Below are 17,390 nucleotides of genomic sequence, written 5' to 3' on the forward strand. Positions count from 1 at the left end.
ACTATGACAGAAATACCACAAATGGATGGTTTTAACAAAGAAAAATTTATCCTCTCACAGTCTAGCAGGCTACAAGTCCAAATTCAGGGCATCAGCTCCAGGGGAAGGATTTCTCTCTTTGTCAGCTCTGGAGGAAGGTCTTTGTCATTACTCTCCCATTGGTCTGGGAGCATCTCAGCACAGGAACCTCAGGTTCAAAGGAGGCACTCTGCTCCTGGCACTGCTTTCTTGGTGGTCCAAAGTCCCTATGTCTCTCTTCTCGCTTCTCTCTTTTATATCTCAAAAGAGATTGGCTTAAGACACTATCTAATCTTGTAGACCTCATCAATATAACTGCAGCTAATCTTTTTTTTTAATCCATTTTATTACATCATAGCGATAGGATTTACAACACATAGGGAAATCACATTAAATCATAAAATGGCTTCTCCGTGCATGAACCCTGGGTCCCAAGGACATGCTCTACTCCTGTCACTGCTTTCTTGGTGGTATGAGGTCCCCCTTTCTGCTCAATTTCCTTCCTTTTATCTCTTGTAAGATAAAAGGTGGTGCAGGCCACATCTCAGGGAAACTCTCATTACATTGGATCAGGGATGTGACCTGGGTAAGGGTTTTACAATCTCACCCTAATCCTCTTTAACATAAAATTACAATCACAAAATGGAGGACAACCACACAATACTAGGAATCATGGCCTAATCAAGGTGACACACTTTGGGGGGACACAATGCAATCCATAACAGGGAGTGACTGCAAACAAATGACCATGAGGCTTCTTTTTAGGTTGGTGGACATTAAAAAAAAAAAAAAAAAAAAGATTATGGTGATGGTTGTACAACTCTGTAAATTTATTAAAATATATTGAATTGTACACTTAAAATGAGTGAATTCTAAAGTTTGTAAATTATACCTCATTAAAGCTGCCAAAAGAGAAAAAGAGGGAGGGAAGGAAGAAAGAAGGAAGGCAAAGAAAGAAAGGAGGGAAAGCAAACAAAGAAGGAAGACTTGGCTTAGACACCATTTATGCCCCAGGACGTTGCAAAAGAAATGTTAACAGGTAGGAAGTAGGAAAGAAAGAAGGAAGGAAGGAAGAAAAGACTAAATATGAGGGCTTGGACACACTTTCAGGACAAGAGCAGAGGTAGATGATAAACCCTGGGCTTCATATTAATCTGAGTAAGCTCCAGACCAGTATATGTTTAGCCTCTCAAAGGCTATTTACCTCAGGGAAGCGGGGCAATATCTGAAGCAGATGGCTCAATTTTCAATCAATACACTCCAGACCATTATCTAAGGGCTCAATTTTGAACTGACAGTTCTTCGACTCCTGTCAAATGCATGTTGAGTTAGGTGACATTTAAGAGGGACAGCATGTGCATCAGGTTAGCCTCATGCCCTTCTGGGCTGTGGAAATTCTGTTATATTCCCAGATAGAAGAATGTTTGCACTTCGCTAGCCCAGATACCCATGGAAATTATTTTGTAGCTCTGACAACAATATCCTTTCAGTTTTAGCTCAAAGAATTAAATGGAGACATGAAGACTATATAGGCCTTTCTGGCCATTATATCACCCATTCTATTACTCAATATGCTTTCCACGAGAGCTAATATAGCAAGTTCCCCATAGAATTTAATACCAAAGGGAAAGAAGTTCGTATCCTGAATAACCTGAATGACTTATTTAATCAGACAGCGGAAGCTATTGAGCCCATTGTGGCTTCTCTTTATGTCTTCATTGCCAGGAGACTGCAGGTTAAAGTGAGAGCAGAGCGATGTATATGACCTAGTCTTTGATATAACTACTACCCTGCTCTCTGGTAAGTTTCGGGTCTCTCTCTCTCATTCCCTCATTCATTCATTCATACAATGTTTCTTAAACACATCCTATGGGCTAAGGACCATGCTAGGCATTGGGGTTGGAATGATGAGTAAGGTATGCTCTTTGCCCTCACATAGTGCTGAACCACCAACTGAAAGGTTGGCAGGTCAAACCCACCAAGAGGCAACTTGGAAGAAAGGCCTGGTGATCTGCTTCCAGAAGGTCACAGCCGTGAAAACCCTAAGAAGCAGTTCTCCGCATACAGGGTCGCTGTGAGTTGGCACCAACTCAACAGCAAGCAACAACAACAATAGCTCACAGTTAAGTGAAAGAGGCAGGTGTGGAAATAATTGCAGATAGAATTCTGCGAAGGTGTCTGCTCTGGATGCTGGGGGAGTAGAGGAGGGAGGGGCACTCAACATTGCCTGCAGCTGGGGTAGAGGAACTGGGAGGGCAACTTTCTAGAGTAGGTGGAGCTTGATGGGTGGTTGGGAATTTCCCAGGTGGAAGGGCATTCCAGAAAGTATGACTAGCTTGTACATCTGCCCAGACTGGTGAGACAGGAGCAGCAGGGTGCTGTCTGAAGCATACTCTTTGGCAGTCTGTTAACATTCCTTTTGCAATGTGGGTGGGGCATAAATTATAAACAGTGGTGTCTAGGCCAAGTTTTATCTGTACAAGATTGAATTTTCCTCAAGGGTAGGTTCTGGCTGCAGTTTATTTTGTTCTTTCAAGCACAGAACATAGCACAGTGCAGAGTTTGAATCCTAGCTCTATCTCTTATCAGCTGTATGTCCTGGGGCAAGTTCTTAACCTTTCTGTGCTTCCTTTTCCTCATCTACATAAAGGGGATAATAACAGAAGCTTCTTGAGAGAGTGGCTGTAAAGACTAAATGGGGTGTTATTAGTAAAGCATTTAGAACAGTGGCTGGCACACAGTAAGGGCTATGAAAGTGCTTGCTGAATTATTTTCTGAATCCTGCTATGTGAAGAGCGCTGTGCTAGGACTTCGGAGCCTATAAAGACGTGTGTCCTAGTCATCTAGTGCTGCTATGACAGAAATACCACAAGTGGATGGCTTTAATAAAGAGAAATTTTTTCTCTCACAATCTAGGAGGCTAGAAGTCTGAATTCAGAGTGCTAGCTTCAGGGGAAGGCTTTCTCTCTCTGTTGTCTCTGGGGGAAAGTCGTTGTCATCAGTCTTCCCTGGTAGAGTTGCTTCTCAGCGCAGGGATCCTGGGTCCAAAGGCCTTGCACTCCTAGCTCTAATTTCTTGGTGGTCTGAGGTTCACCTGTCTCTCTGCTCACTCCTCTCTTTTATATCTCAAAAGAGATTGACTTCAGACACAACCTAACCTTGTAGATTGAGTCCCACCTCATTAACATAACTGCCTGTAATCCTATCTTATTAACATCATGGAGGTAGAATTTACAACCCACAGGAAAATCACATGAGATGACAAAATGGTAGACAATCAAACAATACTGGGAATTATGGCCCGGCCAAGTTAACACACATTTGGGGGAGGAGGGTGTAAAATTCAAGTCATGACATTGTGTAATGATTATCTACCCCTAAAAAGTTTACAAGTATAATGAAGACCTAGAGAATTCTGGAGTACCAAAAGGCTGCTCATGAAGCTGTATTTGCATGAGATTATTGAAAACGTTGACAGTGATAATAACCTAATGTTTTGGACCTTGGTTGTTGCTGGATGCCAATGAGCCTGTTCCAACTCATAGCAACTCTATGTGCAACAGCAGGAAACACTGCCTGGTCCTGCACCATCCTCACAATCATTGCTATGTTTGAGCCCATTTGCACCCACTGTGTCAGTCCATCTCCTTGAGGGTCATCCTCTTTTTTGCTGACCCTCTACTTTACCAAGATGATGTCGTTCTCCAGGGACAGCTCCCTCCTGATAACATGTCCAAAGTATGTGAGACAAAGTCTTGCCATCCTTGTTTCTAAGGAATATTCTGGCTGTACTTCCAAGACAGATTTGTTCATTCTTCTGGCAGTCCATGATCTATTTAATGTCCTTTGCCAACACCATAATTCAAAGGCATCAATTCTTCTTCAGTCTTCCTTATTCATTGTCCAGCTTTCACATGCATATGAGGTGATTGAAAATACCATGGCTTGGGTCAGGCACACCATAGTCCTCAAGGTGACATCTTTGCTTTGTAACACTTTAAAGAGGTCTTTTGCCGCAGATTTGCTCAATGCAATACGTCATTTGATTTATTGAGTGCTGCTTCCATGGGTGTTAATTGTGGAGCCAGGTAAAATGAAATCCTTGACAACATCAGTATTTTCTCCATTTATCATGATGTTGCTTATTGGTCCTGTTGTGAGAACCTTTGTTTTCTTTATGTTGAGGTGAAAACCATACTGAAGGCTGTGGTATATGATCTCCAGTAAGTGCTTCAAGCCCTCTTTGCTTTCAGCAAGCAAGGCTGTGTCATCTGCACATCACAGGTTTTTAATGAGTCTTCCTCTAATCCTGATGCTCTGTTCTTCTTCATATGGTCCAGCTTCTTGGATTATTTGCTGAACATATGGATTGAATAAACTTGGTGAAAGAATACAACCCTGACACACGCCTTTCCTGATTTTGGCCCTTAGATACTCTCAAATAGAAAGGGGAAAAGAGAAAATGAAATGTCATAGAAAGAACACTGACATTTTTGAGGTAGACAGACCTGAGTTTGAGGTTAACCAAGCTGGGTTCCAAGTTTTGCCATTTCCTAGCCATAATCCAGTTAGTTAATTTCTCTGAGCCTTAGTTTTCTGACTTGTATAATGTGGACAATATTTACTTTAGTAGGTAGGAGGAAAAGAGATAATAATAATAATTTAAAGCAAAAAAAAACCCCAAATAGTTGCCATCAAGTCAAATCTGACTCATGGCAACCTCACGTGTATCAGAATAGAACTATGCTCCGTAGGGTTTTTAATGGCTAATTTTTTCAGAAATACTGCCAGGCCTTTCTTCCAAGATGCTTCTGGGTAGACTTCTACTGCCAACCTTTCTCTTAGCAGCCAAGCACATTAGTCATTTGCACCACCCAGGGATTCCAATAACATCAGTAACTAACATTTATTGAGCAATTATTGCATGCTGAGCACTGGGCTGAGAAATCCATGAGAAAATGAGATTAGAGAAAGTCAGTAGTTTACCTAAGGTCACTCAGTATGCAAGTGGCTGAGTTTGGGATTTGAATCCAGTCACTCTGATTCCAGAGAGACTGTTCTAGAACCATTATTTTACTCTAAAGCTCTGAGAGCTGTGGTTGGAGCAATAGGCACTCAAATAATGGCAACAATTTTTATTATGAACAGTAAAATACCCTTGGTTCATTTGGCTAATGGCCACTGATCGTTTAAGCCTCCCTTGAAGTGTAATATTTTCTTCCCATCCCCAGAGCCAGCCTGCTGATACTCCCGTGATGCATTGCTCTGGGCAAGCATAGGCCTAATGCTCCTAAAATTCTCATCAACTTTATATTTTCCTCAAGTGATGGGGGGAACAAAAAAAAAAAAAAGAGAAGTCCTATCAGGTCCCAGGCATATTAATCAAAAATTAATCCAATAAAGTTAGTAATGAAACAATCCGATTAGAGAAACAGCTTGAACTGCAGGCCTTTGTATAGGGAGAAAATTAGATGGGATAAATGATTTACTCAAAAATGGATTTAATGCAAAAACATCAGGACCTACAAGTCAAGCAGGCCTGGGGAATTCTGGGAGCCAAGCTGGGATTGGTTGGCTTGGCCTGATAGCAGTCCTATTCTCCATAGTCAACTTAGGTATTGGATCAAATGCCAGGCCCGGCCAAGGAGGGTGCTGGCCAGCAACTCACACATCAGAAGGTCCCCTAATGGCATCTGGATGTCAGCATAGCATGATGACGTCACTCCTTAATCTTTTCTGTTCATGGTGGGAAGGCAGCTGGTGCCATAGTAGGGCCTCAACACTTCAAGACCAGCATCTTTCCTGCTCCTCATGAGTACAGTGATATGTGCCCCATGCAGCCTCAGGGAATGGTTTCCCACGAGCTTCCTCTCTTGCTCAGATCCTGGGCAGAGTTTAACATGCAGGAGGCTGGCCGGACCCATAAATCAATTTGACTGAATTACACTTCAAAAAAAAAAAAAAAGGAGAGAGAAAGAAAATGGTTAAATTCAATAACCAACCTTTGTTTCATTTGTGGTTTTCCTGTCTGTTTGGACTGGTTTTCATTCCCCAGCAAATGTCATGGCAATGTGAGGCAGGAAATAGACAGACTTGGCGCCATCTCTTCTGTGCTGGGTTGTGGCAGGGGAGGGCTGAGTGGGGAGGGCAGGATACCTCAGCAGAGTGCAAGGAAGAGAAGCTAAATCAGGGTTAGACTATGGCTCCAGCACTTCTTAGCTCTGTGAGACTCTGTTTACTCTTCTTTAAAATGTGCAGTCAACATTAACTTCTAAGTACAAGCCCCACACAAGATGACAGTCTGGTATATAACTCAATTAAAAACTATTTAGTGCTTATTAGATGCTTGACATCACACACCAACAATAATCCTCCTCCTTTCTTTCTCTCTCCTCTCTCTACCAGAGTAACCAATGCCTTTCTATTCCATCCCTGAGTAGAGATTGGTTAAGAAGGGAGAAGCCCAGAACCAGAGCACCCTGATGTCACAGAGGGATTGGGGTGGGGGAGAGACAGCAGAGCAGAAAAGCTACATGAGATGAGAAGGAAGGGAACAGGGGATGACGAGAGAGGGCAGAGAAAATGCCTAAGCAATACTCAGGAGCCCAGAAAGGAGGGTGTATGTGGAATGTTTTGGTCTTGAATTTCCAGAAGTCATCAACCCCAACAATTTGGGCATTGGCTGAAACAAAGTGAGGTAAGTCTGTGATTAGGCATCAGCAGAATGACTGAGGTGACTTTCAAGGAGCCAGGTACCCTATGATGACTCCTTTCCTCTCACCTTTGGAAGGGACTAGAGACTGGACTTAACAAATGTGTAAGAGCCAAGTTGTGTCTTTTTAATCACCGTGAAAGTTGGATAGTGAAAAAGGGAGACAGAAGAACTGATGCATTCGAACTGTGGTGTTGGCGAAGAACTATACTGTGGGCTGCCAAAAGAACAAACAACTCTGTCTTAGAAATAAAACCAGAATGTTCCTTGGAAGCAAAGATGGCAAGACTTGGACTCGCTTACTTTGGATATCATCAGGAAAGGCCAGTCGCTAGAAAAGGACATCATGTTGGTAGAGGAGGGCCAACACAATAGCCTCAGCAATGGACTGAAACATACCAATGATCAGTGATGGTCCAGGACTAGACAATGTTTGATTCTGTTATACATAAAGTTGTCGTGAGTCCGAGCTGATGGCAACTAACAACAACAAATAAGAAAACCCCAAGCCTAACTCCAACAATAACCCTAACGCTAACGTCAGAAACTTGGCCGGAACTGGGGTAGGATGATGACAGAGATGCTCCAAGTCAGCATTAGCCTTCCCTCAGCCATGGTCATTGCACCCTTACCCTTCCATCACCAATTAATTCATCCAGGTCAAATAGAATCATGACTGGAAATGGAAGTTTGCAGCAGGCAGTATTACTCTGAAACTCTAGATAAAGGTTGAATCTTGGAGAGGAGGCAGCAGAGGGAGCTGGACCATTTGGCTTATGCCTGGGGAAGGATCATGGGCAGCCAATGCAGCCTCAGTGAGGAGCTGTAGAGATGGGTTTGAGTTGGTTTCACCAACAGCTGATTCTCCAGGATCCGAGCCCAGTGTGGGTGACCTCCTGGCCACGCTTGCTCTATTCTAGCACTGTTTGGCTCGGTTCAGCTCAGCCCAGTTTCCAGTTGTCCATACCTGCCTCATTCATCTGGTTCAGCCTAGCCTGCATCAGTCCAAACCAGCTCAGGCCAGATTACCCTAATTGAACACAGTCCTTTCTGTTCAGTTTAGTTACAAAGGCTTGGATCAGAGTTCGTGACCATGGATGATGTACAAAAATTGGCAAATAGCCTAGGGCTCAGCTTCAAAAATGATGAAGTGGAAGTTCTCTCAGAAGGCAAATTGCATGAGTTGCACCCCACCAGACACAGGTAGTGATGAGGGATCTAAACACTGAAACTTCTAAGCCTGGTCACTCTAGTGTCCTCCTAGCAGGCTGGCTCTCCCTCGCCTTTGTTAGGCTGTTCTTTACAGCAATGATGGGCAAAAGCAATCCAGGGCCACAGCACCAGAAACAACAAAGCTCTGGAGTATCTAATTGAAAACAATGAATACTTAAATTCATGCTAATTTAGATACTCTTTCCTATTAGATCCTGGTCTAAATAGACTAAAACCAGTTGTTGAGTTATCTTCATCTTATGGTGACCGCATGTATGTCAGAGTAGAACTGTGCTCCACAGAGTTTTCAATGGCTGATTTTTTAGAAGTAGATCACCAGGCCTTTCTTCTGAGGTGCCTCTAGGTGGACTTGAACCTCCAAGCTTTCAGTTAGCAGCTGAGCACGTTAACCGTTTGTACTACCCAGGGACTCCAAGAGACATTAAAGGTTTGGAGAAATATGGGAGATAAGGAAATACTCATTGAAAGAATTTTATCCTGTAGCTTCTTATTTTCCTGAGCTGAGGGAAAAAAATCAACAATCTGGGTTACTTCAGCTATACATTCTTCTACAGGTCAGGGCTTGAGAACTATCGTCTTTGAGGCAGAAGCTCACTGGGGCTCAAGATGCCTAGGTAAGCATCTCCCCACCCCATGCCTCCAACTAATCTCCAGCCTCCTATACATCCCCATTGATCAGGCTGTGGTCTCAGTGCTTATTTTTGTCATGTGACTTTAGCCCACATTCTTCTTTCTTTTGACCCTTCCCCTTTACTAATCTTGGACCCTTGTCTTCAAGGACCATCCCTGACTCAGTTGACCTCTGGACATCCCTCCCTTGCTCCATGCCTGTATTACTGTATAACCTTTGTGGAATATGTAAAGGTGCGCAGCATAGGGCTCTTCCTTTTACAGCTCTTCTTTGCCTGGGAATAGTTTTGTAAATGGAAGCTTCCTTTGTATTTAGCTAGTGGGTTTAGTGATGTCTAGGATGTAAGTGGATCCCAGCAGTTACTTCCTGGAACAGTGCTGGCACATAGTAGGCGCTCATGTAAAATTTGTTGGGATGAATGTATGCGTGAGTGAATAAATGAAAGAACAGGAAAGTGAGTAAATAAATGAGGGATAAGTCAACGAATGCATAAGAGAAAGGAAGAATGAATGACAATTAGAATAGGTGAAACAATGTGTAAAAAAATGAGTGAATGAATGAAAGAATGATGGGTGAATGGTCATGGTCAGGTTGAAGCAACAGACCACAATGAACATGAACAACCCAGGCTGCTTCTCCAGGGTGGCCAACTGGGCCCTGGCTAGCTTTGTGGTCCTCTGGCAATCCTCCTCAGAATCCTCATTAGAATAGCAATTTACTACCCCATTGTTTCAAGTTTGGATTACATGATTGTTGCCATTTGTCCTCAAATGATTAGGAAGACTTTGAGGTGGTAAGAAAAAAGCTTCTCCAATTGTGAGCCCCCAAATGAACATCAGTGCAACTCGGACCAGATTTCTGGAGCTGGTCTGCCATTATGTCAATCTGATGTTAATTAAAATGGTAATTGGATCAGAGTTTTCAAACTGCCTCTCTCACTGGGCAAGTGAGCCTTCCCGCTGAGCTAGTTTTGGAGGGAGAGAAGCTGGCAAGGAAGGGAGAGAAGGCATTATGAGTTCCTCTAGAGCCTGGAGCCAACCTAAGCATCTATTTGCTCTGGTGGGGTTCAGATAGCAGGTGACATTCTGATTTAATTCTGATTCAGTGGTTTAAAAACCACAGAAACAGTGGCGGGTGGGGGGCGGGTAGTGGAAAAGGAAGAGCCTTGGCATTACAGGCCCAGGTTTGACAGGTATGAGGACTGGCTTTACCATGGACTCCTGTGATTTTGAGCAAGTCTCTTGACCACTGTGAGCCTCAGCATCCTCATCCATGAAATAGGATAATGATACCTTAATGGTACCTGCCTAACATTGTAGAGTCTCTGTGAAGGTCCAACGAGATTAAAATGAAAAGGCTTCACAAACTCTAGAGTTCAGTACGTGAGTGAGATCATGATCTTAGAAATAGCTGTCCAAAATAGTTTGGCTTGGGTTTGAATGAATTCTTGAGTGTTATGGTTTGATTCAAAGCATAATGGAAATACAAACAAAACCCTAAGCTATATTTGTTTTGGATGTGTTCAGCCCAAACACTGGCTGGGCCATTTCTATAGTTGCCCTTAGTCCTATTGCTTTTTCCCAGGCTGAAAGAAAGGAGCAAGGAGTTCAGCTTGTGCCTGCCCAGGGACCCACTATCTGGCAGCCAAGCCCCCACCATCTTAGTATTAATCTATGTGGTTCTCAGAACTCAGGTCGATAATCAGGATGCCGCAGATCATCATCCATATCTGCCTTAACGGGGCTCCTAGAAGCGGCAAAGGGGGAAGGAGGAAGGGCGCATTCATGTACTGAGAGCCTTCTATGGGCGAGGCACTGTGCAAGGCATTTCACACTCATGGCTTCCTGTCATCCTCATTGCAACAGTCCTTGAAGGTCTACTTTAATCTTATATTGCAGAAAGGAAAGCCCAGAGAGGTTAAACCATTTGTCCTAGGTCAGATAGTGAGAAAGAAGTGCAGTCAGAATTAAAATCCTGGTCTCTGTGAGGCCAAAGTTTTTGTTTTTTTTTTTATTGTGCTTTAAGTGAAAGTTTACAAATCAAGTCAGTCTCTCACACAAAAACTTATATACACCTTGCTACATATTACCAATTGCTCTTCCCCTAATGAGACAGCCTGCTCCCTCCCTCCACTCTCTCTTTTTGTGTCCTTTTTGCCAGCTTCTGACCCTCTCTACCCTCTCATCTCCCCTCCAGGGAGGAGACACCAACATAGTCTCAAGTGTCCACCTGATTCAAGAAGCTCACTCCTCACCAGCATCCCTCTCCAACCCACTCTCCAGTCCAATTCCTGTCTGAAGAGTTGGCTTTGGGAATGGTTCCTGTCCCGGGCCAAGAGAAGGTCTGGGGGCCATGACCACCAGGGTCCTTCTAGTCTCAGTCAGACCATTAAGTCTGGTCTTTTTATGAGAATTTGGGGTCTGCATCCCACTGCTCTCCTGCTCCCTCAGGGGTTCTCTGTTGTGTTCCCTGTCAGGGCAGTCATCGGTTGTGGCCGGGCACCATCTAGTTCTGTTCTCAGGCTGATGTAGTCTCTGCTTCATGTGGCTCTTTCTGTCTCTTGGGCTCAGGAATTACCTGGTGTCCTTGGTGTTCTTCATTCTCCTTTGATCCAGGTAGGTTGAGATCAATTGATATACCTTAGATGGCCGCTTGCTAGCATTCAGTTTATTCAGGAAACTTCTTTGCATTTGGTTTAATCCAGTTGTGCTACCCTTGCCTGTATTGTGTGTTATCTTTCCCATCACCTAAAGTAGTTCTTTAAAAAAAAAAATTTTTTTTTACCTACTATTTAAATTAGTGAATACCCCCTCACACCCTCTCTCCCTCCCCACTCTCAGAACCATCAGAGAATATTTTCTTCTCTGTTTAAACTATTTCTCGAGTTCTTATAATAGTGGTCTTACACAATATTTGTCCTTTTACAACTGACTAATTTCACTCAGCATAATGCCTTCCAGGTTCCTCCATGTTATGAAATGTTTCACAGATTCATCACTGTTCTTTATTGATGTGTAGTATTCCATTGTGTGAATATACCACAATTTATTTATCCACTCATCTGTTCATGGGCACCTTGGTTGCTTCCATCTTTTTGCTATTGTAAACAGTGCTGCAATGAGCATGACTGTGCATATATCTGTTCTCGTAAAGGCTCTTATTTCTCTAGGATATATTCCAGGGAATGGGGTTGCTGGACTGTATGGTAGTTCTGTTTCTAGCTTTTTAAGGAAGCGCCAAATCAATTTCCAAAGTGGCTGTGCCATTTTACATTCCCACCAGCAGTGTATAAGTATTCCAATCTCTCCACAGCCTCTCCAACATTTATTGTTTTGTGGTTTTTGGATTAATGCCAGCCTTGCTGGAATGAGATGAAATTTCATTGTAGTTTTGATTTGCATTTCTCTAATGACTAATGATTAAGAGCATTTCCTCATGTATCTGTTAGCTACCTGAATGTCTTCTTTAGTGAAGTGTCTGTTCATATCTTTTGCCCATTTTTTAACTGGCTTATTTGTCTTTTTGTAGTTGAGTTTTTGCAGCATCATGTAGATTTTAGAGATCAGGTGCTGACTGGAAATGTCACAGCTAAAAACTTTTTCCCAGTCTGTAGGTAATCTTTTTATTGTTTTGGTGAAGTCTTTAGATGAGCATAGGTGTTTGATTTTTAGGAGCTCCCAGTTATCTAGTTTTTCTTCTGCATTGTTAGTAATGTTTTGTATACTGTTTATGCCATGTATTAGGGCTCCTAACGTGGTCCCTATTTTTTCTTCCATGAACTTTATCGTTTTAGATTTTATATTTATGTCTTTGATCCATTTTGAGCTTGTTTTTGTGCATGGAGTGAGGTATGGGTCTTGTTTCATTTTTTTGCAGATGGATATCCAGTTATGCCAGCACCATTTGTTCAAAAGACTGTCTTTCCCCCATTTAACTGTTTTGGGGCCTTTGTCAAATATCATCTGTTCATATGTGGATGAATTTATGTCTGGATTCTCAATTCTGTTCCACTGGTCCATGTATCTGTTGTTGTACCAGTGCCAGGCTGTTTTGACTACTGTGGCGGATAATAGGTTCTAAAATCAGGTAGAGTAAGGCCTCCCACTTTGCTCTTCTTTTTCAGTAATGCTTTACTTATCCGGGGCCTCTTTACCTTCCATATGAAGGTGATTTGTTTCTCCATCTCATTAAAAAATGTCACTGGTATTTGGATTGGGATTGCATTGTATCTACAGATGGCTTTGGGCAGAATAGACATTTTTATAATGTTAATTGTTCCTATCCACAAGCAAGGTATGTTTTTCCACTTATGTAGTTCTCTTTTGGTGTTTTGCAGAAGTTTTGTGGTTTTCTTTGTACAAGCCTTTTACATCTCTGGTAAGATTTATTCCTAAGTATTTTATCTTCTTGGGGGCTACTGTAAATGGTATTGATTTGGTGATTTCCTCTTCGATGTTCTTTTTGCTGGTGTAGAGGAATCCAACCAATTTTTGTATGTTTATCTTGTATCCCGATATTCTGCTGAACTCTTCTATTAGTTTCAGTAGTTTTCTTGAGGATCCCTTAGAGTTTTCTGTGTGTGAGATCATGTCATCTGCAAATAGAGATACTTTTACTTCTTCCTTGCCAATCTGGATGCCCTTTATTTCTTTATCTAGCCTAATAGCTCAGGCTATGACCTCCAGCACAATGTTGAATAAGAGCAATGATAAAGGGCATCCTTGTCTGCTTCCCGATCTCAAGGGGAATGCTTTCAGGCTCTCTCCATTTAGGATGATGTTGGCTATTGGCTTCGTATAAATGCCCTTTATTATGTTGAGGAATTTTCCTTCTATTCCTATTTTGCTTAGAGTTTTTATCATGAATGGGTGTTGAACTTTGTCAAATACCTTTTCTGCATCAATTGATAAAATCATGTGATTCTTGTCTTTTGTTTTATTTATATGATGGATTACATTAATTGCTTTTCTAATGTTGAACCATCTCTGCATACTTGGTTTGAATCCCACTTGGTCATGGTGAATTATTTTTTGGATATGTTGTTGAATTCTATTGGCTAGAACTTTGTTGAGGATTTTTGCACCTAAGTTCATGAGGAATATAGGTCTGTAATTTTCTTTTTTAATGGTGTCTTTACCTGGTTTTGGTATCAAGGATATGGTGGCTTCATAGAATGAGTTTGGGTGTATTCTGTCCTTTTCTATGCTCTGAAATACCGTTAGTAGTAGATGTTAACTCTTCTCTGAAGGTTTGGTAGAACTCTGCAGAGAAGCCGTCAGAACCAGGGCTCTTTTTTGGTTGGCAGTTTTTTGATTACCTTTTCAATCTTTTCTTTTGTTATAGGTCTATTTAGTTGTTCTACCTCTGTTTGTGTTAGTTTAGGTAGGTAGTGTGTTTCTAGGAATTCATCCATTTCTTCTAGGTTTTCAAATTTGTTAGAGTATAATTTTTCATGGTAATCTAATATGATTCTTTTAATTTCAGTTGAGTCTGTTGTAATATCTCCCATCTCATTTCTTACTCGGGTTATTTGCTCCCTCTCCTGTTTTTCTTTTGTCAGTTTGGCCAATGGTTTATCAATTTTGTTGATTTTTTAAAAAAACTAGCTTTTGGTCTTGTTAATTCTTTCAATTGTTTTTCTGTTTTCTATTTCATTTAGCTCTGCGCTAATTTTTATTATTTGTTTTCTTCTGGAGCCTGAGGGTTTCTTTGTTGCTCTCTTTCTATTTGTTCAAGTTGTAGGGATAATTCTTTGATTTTGGCCCTTTCTTCTTTTTGGATGTGTGCATTTATTGATATCAGTTGACCTCTGAGCACTGCTTTCGCTATGTCCCAAAGGTTCTGATAGGAAGTGTTTTCATTCTCATTGGATTCTCTGAATTTCTTTATTCCATCCTTAATGTCTTCTATAATCCAGTCTTTTTTAAGCAGGGTATTGTTCAGTTTCCAAGTGCTTGATTTCTTTTCCCTGCTTTTTCTGTTATTGATTTCCACTTTTATGGCCTTACGGTCAGATAAAAGGCTTTGTAATATTTCAATGTTTTGGATTTTGCTAAGGCTTGCTTTATGACCTAATATGTGGTCTATTCTAGAGACTGTTCCATGTGCACTAGAAAAGAAAGTATACTTGGCTGCTGTTGGGTGGAGTGTTCTGTATATGTTCTGTATATGTCTATGACGTCAAGTTGGTTGACTGTGGCATTTAGATCTTCCGTGTCTGTATTGAGCTTCTTTCTGGGTGTCCTGTCCTTCACCAAAAGTGGTGTGTTGAAGTCTCCTACTATTATTGTGGAGCTGTCTATCTCACTTTTCAATGCCGAGTTTGTTTTATGTATCTTGCAGCCCTGTCATTGGGTACATAAATATTTAATATGGTTATATCTTCTTGGTGTATTGTCCCTTTAACCATTATATAGTGTCTTTCCTTATCCTTCATGATGGATTTAACTTTAAAGTCTATTTTGTCAGAAATTAATATTGCCACTCCTGCTCTTTTTTAATTGTTCTTTGCTTGATAAATTTTTTTCCATCCTTTGAGTTTTTGTTTGTGTCTCTAAGTCTAAGGTGTGTCTCTTGTAGGCAGCATATAGATGGATCGTGTTTTTCAAACCATTCTGCCACTCTCTGTCTCTTTATTGGTGCATTTAGTCCATTTACATTCAGCGTAATTAAGTCTTTTTTTGTGTGTTGTTGACAGTTTCTTTTTCCCACTTAATTTTATGTGCTGAGTAGATTATCTTTATATATTGTCCTTTCTTCATATTCATTGTTGTTGATTTTGTTTCTGCTGAGTATTTTTTTCTTGTATTTTATTTTGATGTGTAGGATAGCTTGTCTCCTTTGTGGTTACCTTATTATTTACCCCTATTTTTCTAAATTTAAACCTAACTTTTATTTCTTTGTATCGCTGTATCTCCCTCTCCATATGGAAGATCTATGACTACATTTCTTAGTCCCTCTTTATTGTTTTAATGTTGTCTTCTTTTACATAATAACATCATTGTTACCCTGTTTTGAGTGTTTTTTTTTTATCATCTTGCTTTGTTTTTTGATTTCCCTGTCTAGGTTGACTTCTGATTGCTCTGCCCAGTGTTCTAGTTTTCAGTTGATACCTGATATTATTGATTTTCTAACCGAAGAGCTCCCTTTAGTATTTCTTGTAGTTTTGGTTTGGTTTTTACAAATTCCCTAAACTTCTGTTTATCTGGAAATGTCCTAATTTCACCTTCATATTAAGATACAGTTTTGCTGGATATATGATTCTTGGCTGGCAATTTCTTCCCTTCAATTTTTTAAATAAGTCATCTCATTGCCTTCTTGCCTGCATGGTTTCTGCTGCGTAGTCTGAGCTTATTCTTATTGGCTCTCCTTTGCAGGTGACTTTTTGTTTATCCCTAGCTGCTCTTAAAATTCTCTATCTTTGGTTTTGGCAAGTTTGATTATAATATGTCTTGGTGACTTTCTTTTAACATTTACCTTAAGTGGAGTTCGATGAGCATCTTGGATAGATATCTTCTCATCTTTCAAAATATCAGCGAAGCTTTCTGCCAATAAATCTTCAATAATTCTCTCTGTATTTTCTGTTATCCCTCCCTGTTCTGATACTCCAATCACTCGTAGGTTATTTCTCTTGATAGAGTCCCACATGATTCTTAAGGATTCTTCATTTTTTTTTAATTCTTTTTATCTGATTTTTCTTCAAATATATTAGTGCCAAGTGATTTATCTTCAAGTTCAGAAATTCTGCCTTCCACTTGCTCAATTCTGCTCCTCTTTCTATTGAGTTGTCTACTTCTGTAATTTTATTGTTAATCTTCTGAATTTCTGATTGCTGTCTGTCTATGGATTTTTCCAGCTTATTTAATTTTTCTTCATTATGTTCCTGAATAATCTTTTTAATTTCTTCATCTGTGTGTTCCTTGGCTTGTTTTGCATATTGCCTCATTTCGTTCCTGATGTCTTGAAGGGTTCTGTATATTAACCTTTTGTATTCTGCCTCTGGTAATTCCAGGAAGGCACTTTCATCTAGAAGATCCCTTGATTCTTTGTTTAGAGAGCTTGTTGAAGCAATTATGATCTGTTTCTTTATGTGACGATATTGACTGTTGTCTCCGAGCCATCTATAAGTTATTGAGTTAGTTTATGCTTGCTTACTGTGTCGTAGCTTCTTGTATTGTTTTGTTTTGATATGCCCAAATGGGTTGCTTGAATGAGCTGGCTTGATTATTTTCACCTTTGGAGCTCTGATGTCCTGTCCCCAGATGGCTAGAGCTGTTATCAGGTATATCAGTTTAGGAGTCCATTCACCATTCTTGTGTGAATTCAGCTCAGATGTCCAAGTAGCTGATCATCAAGTGTGTGGTACAGGCTCTGTCCTACAGTCTTAGAGGTGCAGAGGTGATTGGTATAGGTACAGGTATCTGGTTGCAGCAGGAGGTCACACTCGGAACAAGGCAGGGGGCTGAGAATCATCCCCCATGTGTGTCTGAGGAAAGCATGTCCCTGATCACTAGAGTGTACAGGTTGGGGGGGTTCTGCAGATGGACCGTGGGCACCCAATGTTTTTGGTTGTAAGTACTGGGAGGTACCAGTTATCCTTGAACCCCTGTCATGGGTGGCTGGGTGACCTGAGTGGAGCTACCAGTCCTTAGGCCCCTGATGTGGGTACATGAGGAAACTGTTTAATAGGCACAGCAACGTCAAATGTCAAACACCCAACTCTCTGTCGCACAGCTGAAACAGTTGGAGTCTGCCAACAAGGACCTACTCTCCTGAAATAGGCCCACACAGGTCCAT

This window comes from Elephas maximus, chromosome 19 (assembly GCF_024166365.1).
Source record: "Elephas maximus indicus isolate mEleMax1 chromosome 19, mEleMax1 primary haplotype, whole genome shotgun sequence".
Lineage (NCBI taxonomy): Eukaryota > Metazoa > Chordata > Mammalia > Proboscidea > Elephantidae > Elephas > Elephas maximus.